We start from the raw sequence: 16,842 nt of genomic DNA, 5'->3' as shown, positions 1-16,842 counted from the left end.
TTGTAAATGGTATTGCAAAGATCTGATCTGGCAGATGACTTCCCATACAAGGATATGGTCAAAAGTAGCACCAGGATTCTTCACCTGCCTTCCTACCCCTCATTAAGCAGAAACATGAAGGACCAAGGATATGCATGGTATTAGTTTTAAATGCTCCGTGTCCAAACACACAAATGTAAAACAGCATTATACTTCCAGTGTCAGCGCACACAAGTCAGGAAGTGTGCATGTGTGAGAGAGACTGAAACTCTGTCCTTATCTCCCCCAGGGCAGGATCTGGTATGGCCCCTGTTTTTAGACATTGCAGCATACGGGGTACGAAAAATCATAGACGAACTGAGATCTGTGATAATGGACAATATCCACTGCCTACTTTACTGAGGCAGCACAAGTTTCAGCCAACACGGACTTTTCTCGTGGAATTTGTGGGTTGAAGTGTGATGTGAATATATTAACACACCTGGAATTGTGGAATCCATAGTTAGCATCTTAAAGCACTCCGCAAATACTATACACATGCTGCTACTCAAGTGCAGCCACCTTTGATTTGAAGCCAGGCATACCGCACACTGAGCAACATACAAAGAGAATTTTGTCTAAAGAAATCAGGGCACGGCTTTGCTCTGCCAGAAGACTGGTCAAAGATGACGTAAGTTAGAGCATCTCTTGGGACAGTCAAACGCTGCACAGGAAGAATAGCATGCAGAGATCTGCACCAGGATCAGTGCAGTGCAAAGGAGAGCTTTGAGCCACTTTGCCACCCCACTCTTGACTTGTGCTCTAAGGGCCAGATTCTCCATTACATTATATCTTCTTTGCACCACTCAGACAGCACAGAGGGGATGGATCTGGCTGTAGCTGGTCAGCAGGAAATTCTCCTGGTGGGCAGGAAGTCCCCCAGACATAAATCCTCATAGTCAGCTCCTGCACTGACTGCTTCTGCTCCCCACGGTGTAGGGGATGCTCCAGGGGGAGTGAGACGGCAGGGTGCAGATGTGGTAAACCTTATGTTAGTGGGATAAGTTCGATCAGTCCCAAGTCTGATCTGACTGATGCTGGGAGCGTGCTGCTGAAGGACCAGGGAACTGTGAGGTTGCCCCGCCCATCAAGTGTTGAGCAGAGCTCAGATCCAGAGGAAAACTGAGCCCTGTATATTTTGCCCACACCCATGGCCCAATTATATCATCAGGCTTCAAAGATGCGGTTCCAGATAGACAAGGCATTTCCAACCAGATGCTTAGACCAGTCAGATATCCCATCTGGCTAAACAGTAAACTCATTTTTTTTTATTTTAGCTTAAAGGAAAAGCCCTCTAAATATTGGGTGAAGGTTGTTTAAATATGTATCTCTTCTTGGAATCATTTGCCCACTAAAACAGTGTATTGTCACTCATGAACCAAGGTTTGTTTCCACAGACAGCCAGATGCTTTTTCTGCTTTCTTTGCTGTTTCCTGATAATGGATGTGCTAAGAATCCCTGTAACCCACCTTTGTTGGAAAGCATCAGATCCTCTAAGAACTGTAAAATTTCAACTCTTTGAAGGGACTGCTTTGCTAGTCAGCTTTCTCTTGCTGTGTCTCTCTGCTTTGCTTCAGCCCCAGTAAGCAGTAAGAGAGGCGGCTGCTGAGAGAAAACAGCCTCGTTTGCAGATCTCCTCTTGTTTCTCAGTCTGCTGCTGCTGCAAGAATTCCCTCATCCTGCGACTTTATAGTGTTCTTCTACAGTACATACCTAACCAACTTAAATCTAGTGTGGGGCCCTATTTTCTTGCCTCCTTCTTTTGATATCCAGAAGCTGGGAATGAGTGACAGGGGATGGATCACTTGATGATTACCTGTTCTGTTCATTCCCTCTGGGGCACCTGGCACTGGCCACTGTTGGAAGAGAGGATACTGGGCTAGATGGACCCTTGGTCTGACCCAGTAGGGCCATTCTTATGTTCTTTGTCAAGCTGTATTATAATATTTATTTGACTTACAAAAATACCCACTAAGATTGGGGCCTCATTGTACTAGGTGCTATATGGACATGTAATAACATTCTCAGTTCCAAAAAGAACATATAATTTAGACTGTAATTATATTGTGGCTCTAGCAAAGAATTGCAAAACATCTGTCCTCACAAAAGCTATAGGTGTCCTGTAGTGGACACTAATTAGTATATGGGAATACATACATATATAGAGAGAGAGAGGTTTCAGAGTAGCAGCCGTGTTAGTCTGTATTCGCAAAAGAAAAGGAGGACTTGTGGCACCTTAGAGACTAACCAATTTATCTGAGCATAAGCTTTCGTGAGCTACGGCTCATAGTGTATGTATGTATATACAGTATATAGTGTATGTATATGCGAAAATGTAACCCCTTCCCCTAGGCCAAAGTTGGCTGCTGGCAGCTGCTGCTGCATCAGAATTCTAGCTCTGTGCCTGGGAACATCATCCATCTGGTTGGCATGTCAGCGAGTTCTGTGGTGCTTGGTGCAGATGAAATAGTTGGGGATTTTAGCGTCAAGCCTATAACAAGCTCTACTGAGCATGTACAAATGGCAATTTTCAGAGGCTTGCAACTCAGTCAAATGTGGTTGGATTTCCATGGGTGGCGGCATATGGCATCTCTGCCCCCTAGACAAAGGCCCTGCGAAATATAAAGTTCCAGCTCCAAATCCTGGAAGTGTTAGAGCTGTTCGAAGAAAAAGCTGGGGATTGGGGGGAATTGGCATCAGCAAATCGGCCTGTTTCTCCCTAGCAAAAAGAAAAGGAGGACTTGTGGCACCTTAGAGACTAACCAATTTATTTGAGCATGAGCTTTCGTGAGCTACAGCTCACTTCATCGGATGTAGACTAACACGGCTGTTACTCTTTCTCCCTAGCCTAATTCTTAGAAGTGGCTGAACCAATTTTGCTGAAATTTTCAAAAACAATTTCTGCCTGAGGCAGAGAGCATGCATGGAAAAGTTCAGCCCAAATGGCTCATTTGGCAAAGTTATAAGTACTCAAAAAGGGACTTCTAGCGGCAAGTGTTAAGTAACATTGACTATAGGTCTTGCTGACAGCTCTACCTTTAATTATATTACAACAATACTCAGAAGCTTTGATCAAGGTTGGGGCATTGTTGGATGCTGTCCAAACAAAGGTAGACGTGCTCCCTGTATTAAAGGGCGTACATCTAAGATGACAAGTGGTGGGAAGGGGGAAGCAATCAAATATTTAGAATGCCTGTATACAAATGAGATATATGTTAGTTTGGCAGTTACATAAATGCTACAGAGTTTCCAAATTGCCCTTCAGCCTAGCCACTGTGTATTGGCTGATTTCTTGGAGGTGTGGAAGCAGAAGTGGGGTCTTGAAGAGAGAGTTGGAGGAGGAGGGGTGAGCAAGCAACACTAGCTTGTAAGTAGCTAGCGAATAACCATTTCAGTAATCTCAGGGAATGTCAAATTTGACGTATTTCACAGGTTGTCATATTTAATGTAAGCCAATGTTGAGTGACTTCAGTTCTATTCCCAGCTCCCACGTGTAAACATGTCTCTACAAAATGCAGAACAATGTAAAGCTTTCTTATTAAAGTAGTCATCGGGGAGTTAATTAACATTTCAGTGTTTGGGCTCATCCCATTTAAATTGGCCTGATATTGTTGGAGTGTTAGGCTGATGCCTACTGGTCTGGCTCCTAATGGAGTGGTGCCAGTTTGCACCAGCTGAGGATCTGGCATTTATTATTTCTCCCCTGCTAAATTGAACGTGGGATTGGGATGGGGCGTATAAACCCCACACCAGGTAGGAAGCAGCTTGAGGCTCAGGCAGCACCTGCAAGGTATGCCAGTCTTGGAGGAGGAGCCTCGAAAGGGAGAAGCCCAGTTCAGAGGGGCCCAGACTCATCCCCACTAGCTACTAGGAGGGAGACACCAGTAAGAGAAGGCTAGCTTGCTGAGCCCAGGGACTAACTGGGGGAAAGGAGCCAGCTGCAGGAGCAGTGAACTGAGGCCCTACAGCTGGCCCAAGCTATAAAGCCAGCTCCATGGAGGGGACCACGAGGAGAAAGAAAGGGTTCCAGATTAAGCGGTCAAGAACAATGAGCCCCAGATGGAGGCCGAGGGCCTGGCATAGAGGCTACCAGGCTTTGGGTTTTTCCTGTCTTTTTGGATGGACTCTGAATTACCCTGAAAGGGGCAAGATTTAAAAGTGACTTGGCTGGAGGGCCACATCGCAAAGCAAAGGGGACCAACAGCGAGTCTGGGCGGCAGAACTGCAGTGGATAAAAACTGTGCAATTCTGCACTTAGCGGCAACGGCGTGCCCGGTTGATGAGTCACTTTGTCACAGGGATGTAATGCTTTGATGAATGGAGCCAGGGTTTCCAGCCCTTAGGTTGATTTGTGGGTTTGGGCTTTTTTAAGACAAAATCTGAGAAGATGGGTTGAGCTTTTAGGGATACACTTGTCTGATTAGTGCAGAGTGTTGAATGACTTTAGAGGGAGCAATGTCCAAGTTTCTTCAGCTTGAAGCGGGGCTGCTGTGATGCAGGGCCTCTCAGTATGTTGTGGTGGAGGTGGGAGAAAACGAATGTGGCGGTGAAATGCAGAAAATAATCTGATAATAACCAGTGGGGGCTGTTGTTCAGAAAATAACAGTGTTGGGAAGCAAAGTGCTGGATTATAGAATATTTACTGGGTAAACTTACTAAGGAGAGCCTATGAATCTTTTTAAGTAGTTAACAGAATTCAGTGGCAAATCCTATGCACTCAGAAAATAAAGAAATGTCCAGGACACTAAAACAAGCTCAGGAAATGTTGATCATGGAACTCATTTTAAACTATTTCATAGCCTTTAAACAGTGATCAGACTAATCTGTGACCTCATAATGGCCTTAATCGGATGGGAATTGTCACACAAGATTTGCTTTGGGCATTTGAAGAAGAGGAAATGGGATGTGGTAGTTAAGTAATTACTATTCCAAGCACCCACTAATTATAATTCTTGATGCAGAGGGGGGTGACTAAGAACCCACACCTTAATGGTACTGAGCACTCTGATCCTGCTCAAACAAAGCACTTAAGCACATGCTTAACTTTAAGAACACAAGTAGCCTAGGACTACATAAGCACATTCTTACTGCTTTGCTGGAGTTATCAGCACTCTGCAGAAACAGGACCTAATATTGTAACTGTTAAGCTACTGCTTTTTGGAGGACAGTAGAAAGTTTCTTTCCATGTTTATTTTAGAGACAAAGTCTTTGCAAGGAGGAAATTGAGATAGCTAGTGAGTACCTGTAATGGGTGGGGAAAGTCTGCGGTGGATGGGCAATGTTTTTCCTTAGGGAGAATAAAAAGTCTGATCTAAAATGGAACGTGAAAGAGCTGGAGGTCTCAGATGAAAATAATTATTCTTCCATAGTTCTCTCACAAATGATGCTAGAATTGAGTGGTACTTAGTGTTCCAGTCTGTCTGTCTAGGAATTCCTAAAGCATCTGTCACAAAACTATGTAGGTGCTGATTTACTCCTGTCATTTTACCTCTACTGTTTGTTTACAAGGCAGTAGCAACTTAATGGGGCAAATCTCCCTAAGGAGAACCCTCCTTTCTAGTTTGTCAGAGTGGTGGAAGTTCTGCCCCTCTGGGCTGTAGGAGTGCCTCACTGTCAAACACAGAGTGGGAGACAGTTGTCCTCAGAGGGGCATGTCGTGCTTATTAGGCACTGACCTGCATTAGGAGTGTTGAACCACGGACAGCTGCCTTGAATGTAACATACTCTGCCCCCCATTCTGTGAGCTGATGTGGGTTGGGGCCATAGTCTTGCTTTGTTCTTACCCCTCCTACCCCCTCTGGAGCTTGATATGTGCACCCCCGATCACCCTCATAAGGGGCTGTTATCTGGCCGCAAGAGAGTAGCTCTTCTAGGTTACCAAGGGAGGTTCTGAAATGAGAGAGGAATGTGAATGCAGTTTTGGGAGGCAGTGTGGCCTGGTGGATAAAGAAATGGACTGCAACTCAAGAGACCCAGGTTCTATTCCCAACTCTGTCCCTAGCCTGCTGGGTGACCTTGGGCAAGTCAGTTCACCTCTCTGTGCCTCACTTTCCTCTCCTGTAAAATATAGATAATGATACTGACCTCCACTGTAAAGTGCTTTGAGATCTACTGATGAAAAATGCTATGTAAGAGTTAAGTGGTATTATTATTAAGACTACATTTATATCACAGAGGTCATGGAAGACCTCTGTGACATTCTCTGCTTCAGCCTCAAGGACTCTGGAGCTGTAAGCCACCGGGCCCTGGCAGGGTTCCAGCGACAGGGGGCCACCCCCGTGCAAGGTCCCAGCGACAGGTGACAGCTTGGGGTGAGGGGGAACTCCTCAGGGGAGGTGCATAAGGGAGAGACATTTTTATCAGTAAAATCTGTTGACAATTAATAAAAGGCTAGAGAAATTTTTAAAGATTAAACAATTAAGACATTAAGAGAGAGTTCACTTTTAGTTCAAAGCGTGCCATTCACAGGGCTATTCATGAGTAGCACCAGCCCTCCAGAGCAACTCAGATTTCAGACACCTCCTCTGGGTTCGGTTGTTTTTCTCTGCCTTCAGATTTAAATCCTCTGACTTCAACTCCTAGAACACTGTCAATCACTGAAGTGGATAAATAACCCAACCTATACATTGGACTTATAAGGATAATAGAAAACTAGATATGTCATGGAGATTTAAGTAGCATTTACTCTCAGATAATGCACTAACACACTAGAATTTAAAATAAGGATACCGCAAGAGGCATGTATCGCTATTAACTTTCACATCCTTTACTGCTCATCTTAGTTCAGTAGAACAATTGGAGCAGGTGTGATTAGTTAATAATATAATGCACAGATATGTTGGTAGAGTAGCCCTGTTTTAACAGGGCATCTAATGCAGGCAGTTCACATGCATTTCCGTAGAAATACCAAAGACAGATTTTCTTATTCCAGGTTTGCTCAGCTTGAGTGAAAACAAATAGCCTAATTACTGTTCAATTATTACTGTCCCGGTATCCTTAGACTCCCTGCTGCAGTAAAGGCTTGACCTCGACAGCAAGGTGAGCTTTGTAGTTTCAGTGAACTAAAGTAGAAAATGTTGCTAATGTAACACGTGCCTACTGGGTGTGGTACTCTGTCCCTCTCTGGTGGCACTTAGACCATCTAGAGCAGCAGCCCCAAACTTCTGAGGGTCATACCCCCTGTCTGCGTCCCCCGCTCTGCGGCCGGGAGCAGTGGGGGGGGCAGGATGCGGACAGGGGTAAAGGGGCCACAGCTGTGGGTGGGTCTGAGGCCAAGGCTGGGGGCAGGGGCAGGAGTGGGGCTGCAGTGGGGGCTGATAGCTGGGCCCATGGCCAGGTGCCACTCCGCTCCCTGCCTTGCCACTAGCCTCAGTCCTGGGCCAGGAACTGATCAATAGTCAAACTGGGGGCTGGCACGGGGCCGGGAGCGCGTCCATGCTGAGGCAGGAGCCGGGGATGTGGCTAGGAGCCAAAATGGAGCAGAGCAGGGGATGGGGAGGGGCTGGATGGCGTTCCCTCCCCACCCCCATAGGAGCTGGCCCGGGCCCCGCTGCACCCCCTGGACATTTCTCCACACCCCCTAAGGAGGACGTGCCCCACAATATGAGGATCTCTGACCTAGAGATTGAGTCTGCTACAGCCTTAGTTAAGCACCATGTGGCTTTTAGCTCATACAATAGAGGCTTATGCATTTAGCTCCATAGATCCCAGCTTTGATCCCGTCTGCTGACAACCAAGGTCTGTTGGTGTTACACTAACACCAAGAAAGTATGAGTGAGAGGTTCGGAGACTAGTAATGCCCTAAAAGCCCCTCAGCAGTTATCACATTAGCTCTCTTCTTTCCATGTTAATTGCAGTTTCAGAGAGCATGTTTTGAAAACAAGCCACTGACCTGCTACCAGAGGGAAAGTCACTTCACCATCCCGTGCCTCAGTTTCCCCATCTGCAAAATAGGGATAATGACACTCACCTCCTTTGTAAAGTGCTTTATGATTTACTGATGAAAAGCTTTATATAAGAGCTTTCTATTAAAAAAATTGGTTTTAAACATAGTAATAATTATAAGTCACAAGAGTAAATGTCTTTCAATGTGTTTGAGCAGCATGTAACGCAATGGAGCCCTGCTGCTGATTGGACCTCTAGGTACTATCATAATGTTAACAATAATACAGAACAGCTAATTTTCTCCTTTTGTAAATGTAATTAGGCGATACAAAGTTCTGTTCATTGACCTCAGAAGTGGGTAAGAGAAGTTCTGGTTACCTAATAGGGTGAACATTTCTCCAAACATCCTCCATTTATAAATCCATGTTTATCAGTACCCTTTCTGAAGTTTTACTTATGAATATTAGAACTGGGCTTGTAACTTTTCTGTCTTGATCCATCAGTCTGCACTCTTCTGTTACCTTGTGGGCCAAGAATCTTTTCTTTGTGACACTGACACACACAACAGAGGAACTTATCTGTAACTTGATTGGTCCTAACATAAATGGAAAGAAATGTATACACAAGATATAAAAAACTCAGGTTATTTCTACAGTACCAACCTAGATTGATGGAACTGGCCTAGTACTGTTCCCAAAAGCACAAGTGTGACCTTGTAATGGAGGTACTGGACATAAATAATTGCTTAAAGCAACTTAGCCCAAAGTCTGAATCTTCACCTTTATCCTTTTTCCCTCCCATTTGTGTTTCCTCTTGCTTCTCCCCTTCCTCCAGTCTGACTCGGGAATGGTAAGGAGGTTTATATGAAAGGAAGCCGTGTGAAAATCTATATATCTTTTCAGCTAACTTCCGACTGGACTATCTACACATATTAAAAGATGTTTGAAATTATCCAACCCCACTGGTGCTTGAAATTGAGTCATGTTCTGTTGTGTCAACAAAATGTTTCAAGTGGTGATTGTAGAGACTGAAATAAAGGTTGCTAGTGATAATGCTTCCCACAGTGCTGACGTTCTAAGAAGAGGAGAAGGCTCATCTTCTGGTAGTGCAGGTGTGTCACTTTAATTTACCTATTTGCAGTGTGACTTGGTTCTCCTGGACCTCTTTAGACATATGCTTTAAGCATTGCTCCAAAGTCATTTAATATCTAAAAAATTGGTCATTTGCAAATTTTGTGTGACTGGCTACTTTTTTTATTTGGATACGTGTTGATCATGATTAAGCCAAGAATTCGGCTTTCCATTAGGAGTTGGGTGCTAACAGAACAGGTTCACACCCATTGAAAAACTCTAAAACACTTCGCTTAGTGCATTGCTCCTCGCTTCCTATCATATTGCCCTAAATTTTCCAGTGATTTTGGATGCCTCTGTTTTTGAGTGCCCAAGCTGAGACATTTCTTGTCCTCTGAAAATCAGTCCCTTTTTAGATGTCTCAAGTTGGGCACCTAAAATTTGAAACATGTAAAATCATGACTCGCTTTGGAAAACTGCGTACTTTCCTGTGAGTTCTTAGTAAGGATATTTGCATAAAAACAGGATCTTTGTTCTGAAATCTAGTCTTCACCTAAAGATATCCTTTCTTTGGACTTGCACCAAAACACAGTGACATATCTCTGTCTATCACACTTAGGGCTTGTCTGCACAAACACTTGGTTTTCAGCAAGGGGTGGGGGGCAAACCTACCCCGCACTAAAATGTTGTGTACTAAGTGTGGGTGTGGACCCTGGTGCTGTGCACTTAAAATTCGCTGCTGTGCTTTAATCTCCCATTCCAAAGCAGGATAAATCAAAAAGTGCGCTAGGGAACTTTTATTGCACGGAAGCAGTGTCCATCCTCACACTTAATGCACCACATTTTAATGCAGGGTAGGTTTACCCCCCCCAGCTTGCTACAAACGAAGGGGTTGTGTAGACAAGCCCTTACACCATACACATTTCTTATCCTGGCCCTCCTCAGTTCTCACCACTACAGTTTGAGATATAGATGTTCTAGGTGGAGGGAGTTGAGAAGAGGGGGGAAAAGTAGAAATCAGAGTGGCAAGTCGATTTATTTGTTTGTTTTTGTTCCCTCTCCCTGGAATGGTTTAGCCTTCTTGTATTCCTGCGTCATGCGTGCAGTGAGAACATACCCAATGTGGTGCTTTGTGTAACGCATCTGCTGAGATTAACATTCTGATTTAGGCTAGTAAATTCATCCTTCAAATTATCATATGTAACTTCTCCTTTTAAATGAAGGTTAGCAAGAGGATGGATTTGGTATCATCCTCCAATGTATGTGAGCATGGTACTTTCAGTCATTTTCATGGCAAGATGGAAGAACAGCTGACATTGACAATACAATGTTTTTTTTTTCCCTTATGTTTTTATATATAACTTAACAAACCCTTTTGTAGTCAAATATTGCTTTTGTAGGATGTGGTCAGTCACCACCTTCAGTATTTACTTATGTGTTATGGCACTTTCCCCTGCACGTAGTGCTTCTTTTCTGTCTTTTTAGGTTGTAAACCCTTTGGGGTAGGGACCATGCCTCCTCTTGTTTATATAACAATTTGCACATTGTGAGTGCTACCAGAAAAATCACTACCTTCACGTAGCTGTATTGTAGCTTAATTCTGGTTGAATGGGTAGCCTAATTCCAAGTGCTTGTAATCTGTTGTACTGTCTGTCATTTGGGACACCAGATGTTGTGGGTAGGATTGTATTTGTCATTGTGTGGCAACCGCTCGACAATCTTTTAATACTGACCCATCTCAGGATTTCTTCTTCCACTTCAGTGACTTATCTGATATGGAAGAGTTGTGGTATTTTTGCAGTGTCTACAAATTTGAAACCACCTCTATTTGTAGGTTGATTAAATCTTAATGAAAGTTTTCGCTGTATCTGCATAGAAGACCCTTTGAAAAATTATTTATTTTTATAAAAATAGCATGTTGGCCTTTCAGTTAGTAGGGAGCTGTTATGATGCTGGAAAGATGCTAAAAAATATCCAACTTTGTTCCTGATTTCCTGCCCAATCCCTCCTCTTCCCAAAGGGAAATTAATAATTGTCCCACATGTTTTGTAATGTCCAGTGCAATTTATTAGGGACCTGTGGGCCACTGTATTTAAATACGGTAAGTGTATAGGATTATTCAGCATTTCTGAGTGCACCATTTAGTTTAGGCATATGCATTTTGTGATGACAAATTAAAAGTTCTAGTTCTCATATTTTGTAATGCTCCCAGGAAGTATTACAGATTTTACCAGTTGATCTTGTAACCTGACATCGCACTGGACTGGTCACTGAAGTCAAGTTTTGCTGGAATTGTGGAATCAAGGTTACAGACAGGTAGAAATGTGCTGTCCATAAACATTATTTCCTTAGAGTCCTGTTGCATTGTTATTTATTAGTTGGTTCTGAGTAAGTGTCTTTCCCACTCTTCTTTTAAAGAAAGTTCACGCTCTTTGCAGAGTCAAAAACTCAACTCCTTTCATAGGGTTTGGCTTTATTAATAAAATAATAGGTCTTTTCAAGCAGGATCAACTTCTGGTTCTGTCTTATTTTGGCCACTAATAGTCAAACCAAAGAAGGATGCCCTATTTTATCTTATGTTTTCGTTCTGGTGTTTACCAAGGAGTGGAGAGTGTTACTGTACCTTCCGTGTTGATCCATTTGTCAAAATATGTATTCTAGCCATATTGAGTGGCGTTTGTGACGAATTGGGTCCAACTGACTCATGCAAAATGTGCTTCAGAATTTTTCATGAGATGTCATGGTTTTAAGTTTTATTGCAAAACGATTATGGATTGATCAAAAAATCTGTCTGGCTAGGAAGGGTGCTGGATATTGCAAGCATCTACATTTTGATTTAGAGGAGTGGAGATGCTATTTGGCACATTTTTATCATATTAAAATATTTATATTATAATACCAGTAGGGACATACATGTCATCTATATTAAGAGTTTCATTTATCTGTAGGTTATAACAGTAGGTTGAAATGTTCAGAGAATAGCTCAATTTAATTTTTAAAATGGACATTTTTCCAAAAGCATTTTCATTTTTCCCCAAAGTTTCCGTTTTCCAAAATTTTTCAACTTAACTTTTTTTTGTTTATTGGCTTTTGTTGATCATTTTTTGGCTTCCATGTTTAGATTGAGATTTGGATTACCATTTTTGATTGCCCAGGTTAGTCACATTAAGGTTTATTTTCAAAAATGCATTAAAAACAGCTAAAAATACATCAAACACTTGGCTGTTATTTCCCACATATGTAATTTCTGCAGTTGCCACAGACATAACATGCAATTATCAATGCAGGGAGGGCATCTGTGATCTGTAGCACAACTGTTGGTGAAGATGTGGCTCAGACTCTGAAAAGGTTTAGAACTCCTGCTTTAAGGGAACAATCCCACAGTGGAAAAGAACTGGTCTGGGTGATCTACTTTAATATCTAAAAATAAAATAGAAAATCAAGTTATTTCACCGTTACCAAAAATCACATTTGGCAATTTTTAAAAACCTGATTTTCAAGAATGTGAAGGAAACACAAACGGTAAACTATGCTCCTTAAAAATTGATGGAGCTGTAGTGAGTTGCATTGTATCAGTTCTAAGCACATCATCATTCAAAAAGTCAGCAGATTGTCAGAGACGTGTTTTGGTGCAAGTTTTTCAGGTTATTCAAAATATATTTTTATTTTAATTATGTATATGCTTCAATAAATAGGTATATGCTTCAATAAATTTGCTATTTACAAAAGCTGGCCTATAGTCTGAGTTTAAATAGTAATAATGAACAGATTTTCCTCATTTAATGTCAGACTCCATTATCTCTTAAAATTTCACATACAGCAATATTCTCTTAGAGTACAAAAAACAACAGTGGATTATACTCAACATTTCATTAGCAACAGTAGCCATGGCACAACGATTTATTTTTAATTGGACATGTCTCGTGTGAGGAGTGTAAAGTAAAAGAGCAAAATAAGAGATCAGATGAAACAGAAGATTCTTTAACAAGGAGAGGATGTAGAAAGGACTGTACTAGAGAACAGGGTAGGTTCTAAGACAAAGCTAAGAGAATAACAGATGCATTTTGTTTCTGCACCCTTATGTCCAACAGTGTGGACAAACAAAATTGGATTTAACAGTTCTTTGCTCAGAGATTAGAGAGTGGTGATTCTAGGGATGCGGCACCCAAACTCACCATCAATGGACGCGAAGTGGACAGTTTTGCCATGCCCAGTGAAAGAGTACAAGGAAGTAGAATTACACTGTGCACATTTCGGCTATAGAGACCACCTCTCCCTCTCTATTCAGAAAGAGATCACAGCCCTGATGCAATGAAGCTCAAGTTTAAGGGCACAAAACTGCTTTTACTGAATTTGTCTGTCTAATGTGCCCTTGGAAGCATTGGGCCCCCTTCTTTGGTTCCTCCCAGGTAAGAACCTATCGGAGGGACAGAATCTTGCCAAATAAAGCATAGCTAGTCTAACATCCAGTGAATGCTATTGTCTTGGGTGGAGAAATGTGGGAGAGAATACTTGATCAAAAGTCCATGGAGTTTGATGGAAAGGCCCCTCATTGATTTCCATGGGCTTTGGATGAGGCCCAGAGAGAGTCAATTGGGCCAAATTTTTAAATATATTAAGGTGCTGAAGATGCAGACAAGCGCCTAGTGGGATTTTCAAAAGTGCCTAGGTGTTTAACGACCAGTGATATCAGTGGCTGCTAGTCTCATTCATTAACCCTTAATTATAAACCCTTAATTATAAACCCTTAATTAATGATTCATTAACCCTCAGGGGAAAATAGTGTTTCCAGCCCTTGATTTTTGTCACAGTTCTTACGATGATTGGTGTTTTTCTTAAAGCCTCAGCTCCTGTAGTGAGGTGAGTATATGAGAATATCAGGTAGGTTTCACCATTGGAAAAAGTAAGTTTCTGCTCTTGTGGTTGTGAGGAAAAAAGCTTGCAAATATGAGAACTAAAGGATCAGAAGTCAAATTGAGAGTGACAGCAGTAGAATTCATGTGGCTATGATGTAGCCATGGTGGCATGTAGAATGGACGTTCACTTGGAATGGTCCCTTGCAAGTCTTCTTCCTTCAGCAAGAGTCAATATAGAAGGCTTCTTAAATCCATCAGCATTGTATCTTCCAAGAGTGATCATCCTCTTGCTTTGCGCCCTTTGACCTCATGGGTCAAAGCATGGGTTTTTCGAGGGACCTTGTCAAAAACTTTATTAAAGTCCAAGTGTACTAAATCCATTAGATCACCCTTGTCCAAATATTTGTTGATCCCCTTGAAGAATTATAATAGATTAGTGAGGTACGATTTCCCTTTACAAATGCCTTGTTGACTTTTTCCCCAACATGTCGTGTTCATCTATGTGTCTGATCATTCTGTTCTTTACTATAGCTTCAGCCAATTTGCCTGGTACCAGCGCTGAAAGTAATATTAAATTCTTACCAGTACAGGGGCTGGCCTCGGGCAGACGGGGCAGGGCTGGGGGGGGGTCGGCCTCCCCCAGACAGCCCATCCATGCTGCTCGGGGCTCCGGCGTCGATTTAAAAGGGCCCGGGGCTCCTGCCGCTGCCACAGCCTGGAGCCCCGGGCCCTTTTAAATCGCTGGCCCAGGGCAGCTGCCCCTTCTGCCCCCCTCCCGTCGGCGGCCCAGGGGGCGTGTGCAAAAGGAGCAATGACAGTAAAGTGCTGCTGCCCCCTTCCCCCCCACTCCGTTGGCGGTCCGGCAGGGGTCGGGGAAAGGGGCAGTGACGTTAAAGGGCTGGCTGCGTACGGGTCAGTACCGGCTTCTTACCCACTTTCACCTCTGCCTGGTGCTGAAGTTAGGCTTATGGGCCTGTGCGACTGTCTGTACCCTCGTGCACATCCTCCCATTGGCACAGAGCATCTGCTGTAGCACTGCTAGCGTAGACTAGCTTTTAGGTGCTTAAGGGCCAGATTTTTAAACGTATGTCGGTGTCAAAGGTTGCAGCTAGATGCACGCATCTTTACACGGCTAAATATCTCAACGCATCTGCCCCTGAGTGCCTTTTGAAAACGTTTGTGTCTGTAGCGTGTCTCTCAGATATAATGGGTTGGCGCCTCAGCTACTGTAAATTGTCATAGCTCCACTGAAGTCAATGGGATTTTTGAGAATTTATACTAGCCGAGGATCTGCCCTGTCATCAGTGTTTTCCTTTTCCTTCTTCACTGTGAGCTTGGAGCACACACTGAGAGCTTTGAGCATGCTATTCATGGGAGGCTTTCCTCAAGAAAGGCTGTTATTATTGCACATCAATGTACAATATAGCCGTGTGAGCAAGCCTACTTCTGGCCTTTTTTCACATATGTACCTCACGTCGCACCACTCTTAGTACAGTCTGCTGTGTGACTTTACATCAGAGTTGATCTGTATGTTACAATAGAATTGTACTTCACACTAATGACTGGGAGACCTGTTGAATGTTACTGAATTTTGTGAATTAGTAAGTAATTGAATAATCACAATGTGTAAAAAAAAAAAAAAAAAAAATCACCCACACCTTAAACATAAGGCACCACAAAAAGAAATGTGTTGATTTATTTTCATAATTGTAATTTAGTCCAACTATTTTATAGTTTACTGGTAAATGTCCAATACGTAGTGTATTGCGTAACAGTACTATCAGAGTCCAGTCTCCTATTTTTGCTGAGAAGTGGGGAAAGACACTGTGTGTGTGAGAGAGAATTAAAGTGTGCAGATTATTGAGTTTTCACCGTAGTTCGTGTTCTAATTATTAAGCCTGTAGAGAAGAGAGCACTGCTGAACACCGTGTGACCAAAAATGATTTCAAACAAAGTCAGTCACAATTAACAGCAGAATTCTGTTTTTCCCAGTTTTTTTCCTCTTAGTAACCTCTGAATCTTACAGTTTATCAAAGAGGAAAAGAAACTCTTAAGAAGCAATTGCTGTTTGTTTTGGTCAAGCATTATGCAGTTGCTCTGTCAAAAAGTCATTCTCATAATCATCCTGTAAATCTCTTCAGCAATTTCATTTGCAACTCTGATTCTTATTTTTACATAGTTGGCCAGAATGTCGGCCATCTGACAGTGGTGTAAACTGGGGAGGTGTTGTATAGCGTTTGTGTTCCCGGCACTAAAGTTGGTGCTGGAATTGTTTTCTAACCTGTTGGAATATTGTTCTTCTTAAACAGAAAGGTCTACAAACGTTCATAAAATTTTTGAAAGATTTGTCTCTCAAATATCAAACTTGAAAAGAAAGGATTTTGTTCCATTAAATCCCAGTTGGTAGGAAAAGCAGCTTGAGAGCTGGGTAAGTGAATTAACGTGGGTTAAATTTACAATAGGAAGGAGTATGTGGGAGATGCCTATTCAGACTCTGTTAAGGAAATAATAGGATTAGTTCTTGTAGTGTCAATGCAGAAAATTTAAAATGCAGACTTCATGCTGACATGAAAACATTGTATATTATTAGCTGGATCTTTGCGTGAAATCAAGGAGAATGACCATAAAGATGACTTTGCTTTGAGACAGTCTGTTTGAATATTTTAAGGTGATACTTTTCAGCGCACACACAAAAGATGAATTAAGTATGTTAAATAGCCCACTGATGATTCCCACCAGATGCTATTATTTGCAGTCAACATGATTTTGATTGGTGCAACATAACTGGTAAAATGTCTCATAACCTAAAAGAATGATACATCAGTGTCAAACGTTTTTGTTTTGTTGTTCTTAAAGCCAAATTTCATTGCTGTCCTCAGATGTTAGTACATGTAATGGAAATATTGGGCCAAAACCTACGTTATATCCATTGTAATATTATATTTTGTTCAATGAAATTACACATTCGTTGTTCATATGTGTGTGCTGTAAATGTACAGACATTTTTGTCCATC

General features: G+C 42.3%; 1 protein-coding gene across 1 annotated transcript in view; it reads left to right on the top strand.

Annotated features, from left to right (window-relative positions):
• The window catches only part of XKR6 (XK related 6), a 288,705-nt gene that overhangs the window by 64,753 nt on the left and 207,110 nt on the right, over positions 1–16,842 (top strand).

This window comes from Lepidochelys kempii, chromosome 3, assembly GCF_965140265.1.
Source record: "Lepidochelys kempii isolate rLepKem1 chromosome 3, rLepKem1.hap2, whole genome shotgun sequence".
Lineage (NCBI taxonomy): Eukaryota > Metazoa > Chordata > Testudines > Cheloniidae > Lepidochelys > Lepidochelys kempii.
Note: the sequence above shows the minus strand (reverse complement) of the source record. Positions and strands in the feature narration are given on the sequence as shown.